At 39.2% G+C, this 7500-nt stretch overlaps 1 protein-coding gene across 2 annotated transcripts in view; it reads left to right on the forward strand.

Annotated features, from left to right (window-relative positions):
• Window positions 1-7500, forward strand: part of LOC116042850 (alpha-1,6-mannosylglycoprotein 6-beta-N-acetylglucosaminyltransferase B-like) — a 128217-nt gene that overhangs the window by 37724 nt on the left and 82993 nt on the right. The window lies entirely within an intron of this gene.

Raw genomic sequence — 7500 nt, forward strand, 5'->3', positions numbered from 1 at the left:
ACTTTTCTACCCATTTTTTAATCTTCCATTTTATCATTTTCTTGGGATCAAATGTGCCATTACAGCATAACTGGAACCACGGGGCAGTGACACATCAATCAGCTTTTCCCACTTTTTTGGTCTTTTATTGGCAAAGTGTTATAATTGGCAAGAATCACAAATACGGTTGACTTACTACAACATGCTGCTCTCTATCAGTCTGTTTCATGATGCCTTTGGCTAGTTTTTTTTTCCCCTCAAACTTACTAAATGTGATATTTTAGTCCTTGAGGCAAGCATCACTATTAAAAGCCGATCCAACTCACACTTTGATTTTGCTTTCAGCTTTGTCCTTAATAAACGTTAAGCCTCAGTGTGTCATAGTGCACGTGAACTAACCACTTTGCTATTAATGGAATATTTATTATGCATGTTTATGATGACATTTTCAATTGTAATTTTCCAAATGTACTTTAAAATGTTTATTCAGAGAGGCTGTGTTGGATTTTACAAGGTTGAACAAAAGGTGAAAGCTGGGATAAAACCATCAGCGTTTAATCAGGATAGTTTCTTTAATGTAGCGAAAATATGTCAGTGCTGTGGGCATGAACAGTAATGGGGAGGCAGACTTTAAAACCTGTTTGTCATCAGGGAACTCTCATCTGAATGGATCTAACATGTAGCTTTTCTGCTTTATACTGTAGATGTTGATCAGTTTCACTTTGGTCTGCTGCAGGATCAGAAGTGTCAGTTATGAAAAGATAAGATAAGACAGACTTTATTGTCAACCATCTATATACAGTGCAGTACAGTACATAGAGGAAGAATGAACGAATGAACATAAGGTGCACACAACAAGAAACAAAAAAAAAATGTACAGAACAAGATACAGGACAAGGTACGTATAGTGTATCAACAAACGTAGTGCAAAAATATAAATACAAGTAGTGTCTCTGCTTTGAGTGGAGTTGTCCTTGCTTCACACATTTGGGTATCAATTACTGCTGCAGGTCATAAACCTATTTCCACGTTGGTCCTTTTTATTTCAATCATCTGACAGTTGGCTCCTTTGTATGTTGCTTCAGGACCAGTGGAACCTATTTAGAAGCTATTGTGCTACATCAAAATACATTGCAATGATTGGCATTGAATTTACTTTTGCATCCCCTTAAAGCTAAATATTTGCCATGCAAGGTTTTCCTATTATTGAGCTGATCAATCAGAACTTGTCAATACATAGCCCAAAAAATGGGCTAACAGTGAGGGGCCTATGAGAGCTCTGGTGTTAATTTCCACATACACTTTGATCAGTGACAGACTGATCAGAATGAGTTTACAGACAATACCCAGAGAGGCTATACAGATACTCAGATGTTCATTGTTTGTGTTCTTTGTTCATCCTTATCTCATTACTTCTTTTCTTTCACAATTTGATTCGCTTATTTCTGTGTTTGGTTTTTTGTGCTGTTTTGTCTGTAATGATAATAGGCTCGTTTGAGATGAACTGCGCCTCGCCTGTAAAGTGGTCGAGAGCAGGCGGCAGCAGCCGGGGGTGGTGACAAAAATCCGCTGTCAAGTCGGACAGTTTCCAGCCGATTCCAGCAGCCTTCAGGCTGAACAGGAAGTGACAGAAACACTGTGGTCCGATTCCGATTTGATCAAATGTTATCAGACCCATATATCAGCTTATACACAGTTTCCAGTTGTTTTAAGTATGACAGAGTTGCTGTTAAAATGCTCTACATGCGATCTGTTGCTGATTTTAATTAACAACACACTGTAGATGATCCGTAATCTGAACCGATTTACTATCAGCCACACAACATGTGTTCTGTACAGAATAAGCCTTTACATCAGACAAATAGCAATTAAAATCCCTCCAAATCAAAATCAATAAAAAGTTTATATAAAACGTCATCATGTTGAGTAGATTCTGAACCAATCAGCTGTTAGATCAGCTGAGAGGACGGCGTTTCCCAGCATGCTCTGAGTCCGTCTGGGTCTTGTAGTCGGTGGAGAGCAACTGTGGTGCCTGGCTCTAAAAACTGCGGCCGCCTTGATCTTGTGAGGTTATCGTTGCCCACATGTGCATGACGTCAGAGCAAGTCGGGATCAAGTCGGACACAATTCTAACTGGCATGCATTGGGCGGCGATCGCCGGTGATCGATTCTGCGCAGATCTGGGTTATCTCGAACGAGCCTATTGTCACACACACACACTTCCCTGTGTTTGACTCTTCTGCCCTTTGAGCTTGTGCAAGTCACACTGTCTCATCTGTTGCTGCTGTTTATCTTCTTTCCGCTCGTGTCCATTACATACATACAGTACTGTAGCTGTGTAACAGTGTCCTTTACTTGCAGATTCATTACAGTGAGATCTGAATACGGGTTCATCTGATGAGGGCAGATAAGGGCAATTATTTTATATGTAATGGTTATTGTTGAAGCATGCTACTGGAATATTGGCACTTGTCCTTTATTTCTGATGTGTCTTCCATCAAGGTGCACAATGGAATGGCAACAAAGATCAGCTTTTCAAAGGCAGAGCTCATTTATTACAGCTGGTCATTTGCCATCTATGGGAGTGCAGCTTCCAGGACTGTATTTTTGACACAGAGATTATTAAGAAACATTAACAAAGAGTCACAAAGAACAATTAGCCCCCTGACTCAAAATGATATTTGATACAAAAGACCTTTGGAACATATGAATGATCTATTCATTACACTTTTGGGTCCCTCAACTCCCATTTGTCCCCTTTGCTGCACTGCTGGACACAGCCTTTTGTGGCAGTTATCTATCAGCAAGGATATTATGATATTACTTTGGTGTTTTTTCTAATTTTATGTATCTCATATTTATTAACAGCCAAGTACAAAGGAAATCACCTGTGTTAAACAGTACCAAATTACCAAATGTATTATGATTTTAGCAAAATAAACAAACTCTAAAGGTGTGTTTGTTTGGGCATTTAAATGCTATTTTAGGGGCTTTGCAAAGAAATTTTAATATCTGGGACACTGAATGTTAGACAAGCCTGTATTTGTTCAACCCTAATAGTAAATTATCATTTTTCTCAGCATGGCCATTGCTTCAATTTACTTGACCCTCAACATGGATGTCATTCATTATCAGCCAATCACAAAGATGTCACTAGAGCGACCCACTGGCACACTCTGACACAGCGATCCATCACAGGCAAAGGACATGACACGGCCAGTCTGAGACGAATACATCTGTTGCTGAGGAGATAAGTCCCTGAACTTAGTTTTTGGCTGTTGCAAGAGATCGAGGCAGACAATGACCTTGCACCGGAACTGTTAGGCACCGGAGCCCATTGGCTGTAATTGCCTGTCAAGCAGCAGACATAGGGTTTGACAGAGTGGTTTGACAATGTAATCCAGGTGTTTGCAGTGTCAATATGGTCCCTACCAAGTCTTCTGATGTGAGGCTAGAAGAATACATTCTGAGCTTTGTGTCCAAAGCTGTATCTTTTAAGGTTGTTTACTGCAGCATGTGTGGTTACTGTACATTTGATGATGGCGTCAAATTGAAGTGGACAGATTTCCTTAGGCTCTCTTTACTTGCATTATAATGTGTCACGGAATTTGGATTTATTGTATACATTGGTTAAACTTACACTTATATTGACATGCATTAAAATGCATCTCCAGTGTGCACACTGAAATCAGATTTCCATTATCATGACAGATTATCAAGCAAATCCTTCGCTCGGAATTTGCAGTCTTTAAAATTTTAAATGTTTAGTATGAACACCTCATTCAGCTCATTTACAATCTGCCAACATCAATTTGTATTTTACTCTTTGCTGTTCCTGACATGTGTTTGATTAGTGTTCACCTTCTATTTGAATTTGCACACAATAGTTTATAACCACTAACTTGGCTAACTCTGTATCAAGTTTTTCTCAATAACATTAATAATTCATGACTAAGTAAGCAACAATCAAAGCTAAAGTTTGGAGGAAAAAACATCCTTAGGTATCTTTAAGGGTGTGAATAAAGTCAATGATGTCTTCCTTCCATTCTCATTTCCCCATATCCAACAGAAAGCAGCCTTACCATTGTACAGACCATTGTAGCTATATGAACTATAAGACAAAGAAAAACAATGCTTTTACAGTACCAGTCAAATGCTTGGACACACTTTCCATGAGCAAGTGTGTCCAAACTTTTTGACTGGTATTTTATATGTTTAGATTAGAGCCCGACCGATAAAGGATTTTTAAGGCCGATATCGATAGAAATATTTGGTGATTTAAAAATCCGATATTCCAATATATCGGCCGATTATATATATATTTTTTTTTAAATCCAGAAAAGCGTAACAAAACAAACAGATTTCCCTAACATTAGTTATTTGTAGTTATTTACGAGTCATTACAGTAGGAACCGTTAAAAACCCGACAACCTCGCCGTCCTCTCCACACGCCAGACAGGCCCACTTCCTCAGCTTAGAATTAAGATAGGAACCACTAAAAATACCACTACCTTGCCGTGCTATTCCACCCGACTGAACACACGTTATTGGCTTAGAATTATGGCAACAATTGCTAAACACACTGCAAACTCACGGTCCTCTCCTCCCAATTCACAGCCTCCCTCTCATGGCTTAAAATAACTTCCCATTGTACATGTTGTAAACAGCCATGGATTGCTTGCCTTGTCCTCCGGTAACGTTAGCAGTTAGCAGGGTTAGCATGGCGGCGTTAGCCAGGACCAGTCGGGATCACTTTACTGGCTGTGTCTCAATTTGTTTTTGCGAGTAACCAACTCGGGTACTCTAGCTATATAATTCAGTGTGAGTACACTGTTTAAATGCCCATCCCTTGTAGCTGTGATAAATTAGCCTGAAGCTAATGCTTACCTGTTCAGGAGTGAATTTGCCAACTTGGCGACCTTTTGGGCTCTAAGCTGTCTCCATCTTTCAAATACATCTCCAATTTTTAACCAACGTTATTTACCCGGGATTTGTTACGTCTCTGGTCACGCTACTGTTAGAAACATGCCGTTTTTTTTAATGCCATGTGGACTCTATCTCCGTTGATCCCGTTCGTTTGTGTGCTGCTTTCATGGCTGTACTAACGTTACAGCTGTAGTGCGCTGGGTTTACGTTGTTACAGGTATATCTGGCAACCCGGCCTGGCTGTCAAACTGGGCAGTTGATAACAACACACAGGCCAAAACACAAACAGAAATTCTGTCACGGAACGGAAATTTCAAAAGGAGAAAATACTGGCATTAGCATTCATCAGAAAAGATAGTATTTCAACTTACCATGTTTCCTTAATATCAGATGACATATTGGGGTCATTTTTGGATTTATTACAGTAAATATATTACATATTGGACCTTTAAGGTATGAAACTTAAAGGGTATAACAAGAGTGTTGCCAACAGGGACGTTGTAGAGCGCCCTCTGGTGGACAAACTATGCAATGCCAACACTCATAATATGGTTGAAGAGTGTTTCGTCCGTTCTTATTTTATTTTTTAAATTTATTATTATTTTTTATCGGCCATTATAAATGACGATACCGATAGTTTGGAAAATGCCAATAATATCGGCTCGCTGATATATCGGTCGGGCTCTAGTTAAGATTTGTCGCTCTGTTGCTTGAAAGGGAAAGCACTGAAAGTGGGATAAAAGCACAACTGCACAACTCTTCTTATAAAGCTTAAAGGAAGGAGCTATTCACCACTACATGAGCCTCAATTGTCCCTCTAACTCTCATCAGCAATTGTTAAATTATAATTGACTGTTGAAACAGGGCGATATGTTTATTTAGAAGAGGAAAAACGGATCTGTCCCATGTGTTGTTTGAATGATATAGAAAATGAGTTCCATTTTGTTTTCTACTGTCCTTTTTATTGTGAACAGCGTGATTTTTTTGTTTAGTAAGATAAAAGCAGAGATTGATTTGATAAATATGGATGATGCTCAAAGACTGAGATGGCTGTTCACATGTGTGTATAAATTAGCCAGTTATCTTGAGAAAGCCTGGGAGAAGAGGAAAAAAGCTCTTTATCGAGATGATCTGTAGATGAGGATTTGTTGTGTGTGTGTGTGTAACTAACTAACTAACTATAAGATTATTCTGTTGCTTTTTTCTACGAGCACTTACAAATGATGGGTTAGATATACACAGTCTAGGAGAGATTAGTTCGACAAAGACATTAAACGAGAAAGCTTTCCATCGGTGTCTCCACCTTTCAGTCACCTTCTTCATTCTAGACCATTATGACTGAATTCACAGACACTCTGACCCTGGCAGTGTCAGTGTAATTATCCTAATGAGGTCTTGTAAACCTTTTATCCAGTCAGAGTATATTCTACCTCTCTCCTTCACTGTCTCTGGAGCTGCTGCTGTGTGTGTGTGTGTGTGTGTGTGTGTGTGTGTGTGTGTGTGTGTGTGTGTGTGTGTGTGTGTGTGTGTGTGTGTGTGTGTGTGTGTGTGTGTGTGTGTGTGTGTGTGTGTGTGTGTGTGTGTGTGTGCATACGTGTTAAGACTCACTTTTCAATTCTTATGGTCAGTGGTGTATTCATCTTTCCAGACACACACACAACTACATACACATCCACTTCTTTCTGTCCACAGAAAGCCCTCTATGCTGTGATGATAAATAAATTGGCCAACACACACACACACACACACACACACACACACCCACCCACACACCCACACACACAGAACGAGAGCCTAAGAAAAAAGACCCTCAGTGTAATTAGTTCCTGGCTTTTCGTAACTCATGGTCTTGGTGGATGTTTTTCTTATATCAAAGGATATAAAGGTAAGCCCTTATTCACACATCAGACTCCAGAGTGTCTAGGTGTCTGGCCTGAACAAAAGCTAGTTTATGACAAGAGATCAGAATACAGCACTGGGCAAAGGGCACTGCTCTAAGCAGAGGAAATGAAAGATCAAGCTTTAGATGTACAGGTTAAAGACTGAGATAATCAAACTGTTGGTTTTTGAGATGAGGAATTATAGACAGGCTTAAGTGAAGAAGAGCTGCTCTCATGAGGTTAAAGTGGTATTAGGGGTTCGGAGTGGTCTTTTTCCTACAACTGTCTGTGTATGTCATGTACTGGATGTTTAATGCAGCTGCCGAAATTGACATCTGACAGCCTCACATGACCTCAAAACATAGGAGTGAATAAAATGTAGATTGTATTAAACTAAATAACAAAAACAGCTTTAAAAACAATTGATTGATATTAGTGATGATACTGTTCTCTTTTACAGCCCCATTTTGTAATTTAGGGTTATAAAATAAAAGTATTATGACATAGAAATACCGCTAAAGAGAAGTTGTACGGTTGCTTTTAAAATAGATATTTAATTTCAGAGGAACTGCCCATGTTTTATTCATAAAATGTCTTAGAAGAACACTGGTAGTCAATACAGAAGGAAGGTAGAATGTGAGTGTTTTCCCACAAATCTAATTGAAGATTTTTGCATTGTTTGGCATACATCCGAAGGGAATTTGCTTTTGATCTA

This window comes from Sander lucioperca, chromosome 4 (assembly GCF_008315115.2).
Source record: "Sander lucioperca isolate FBNREF2018 chromosome 4, SLUC_FBN_1.2, whole genome shotgun sequence".
NCBI classification, from domain to species: Eukaryota; Metazoa; Chordata; class Actinopteri; order Perciformes; family Percidae; genus Sander; species Sander lucioperca.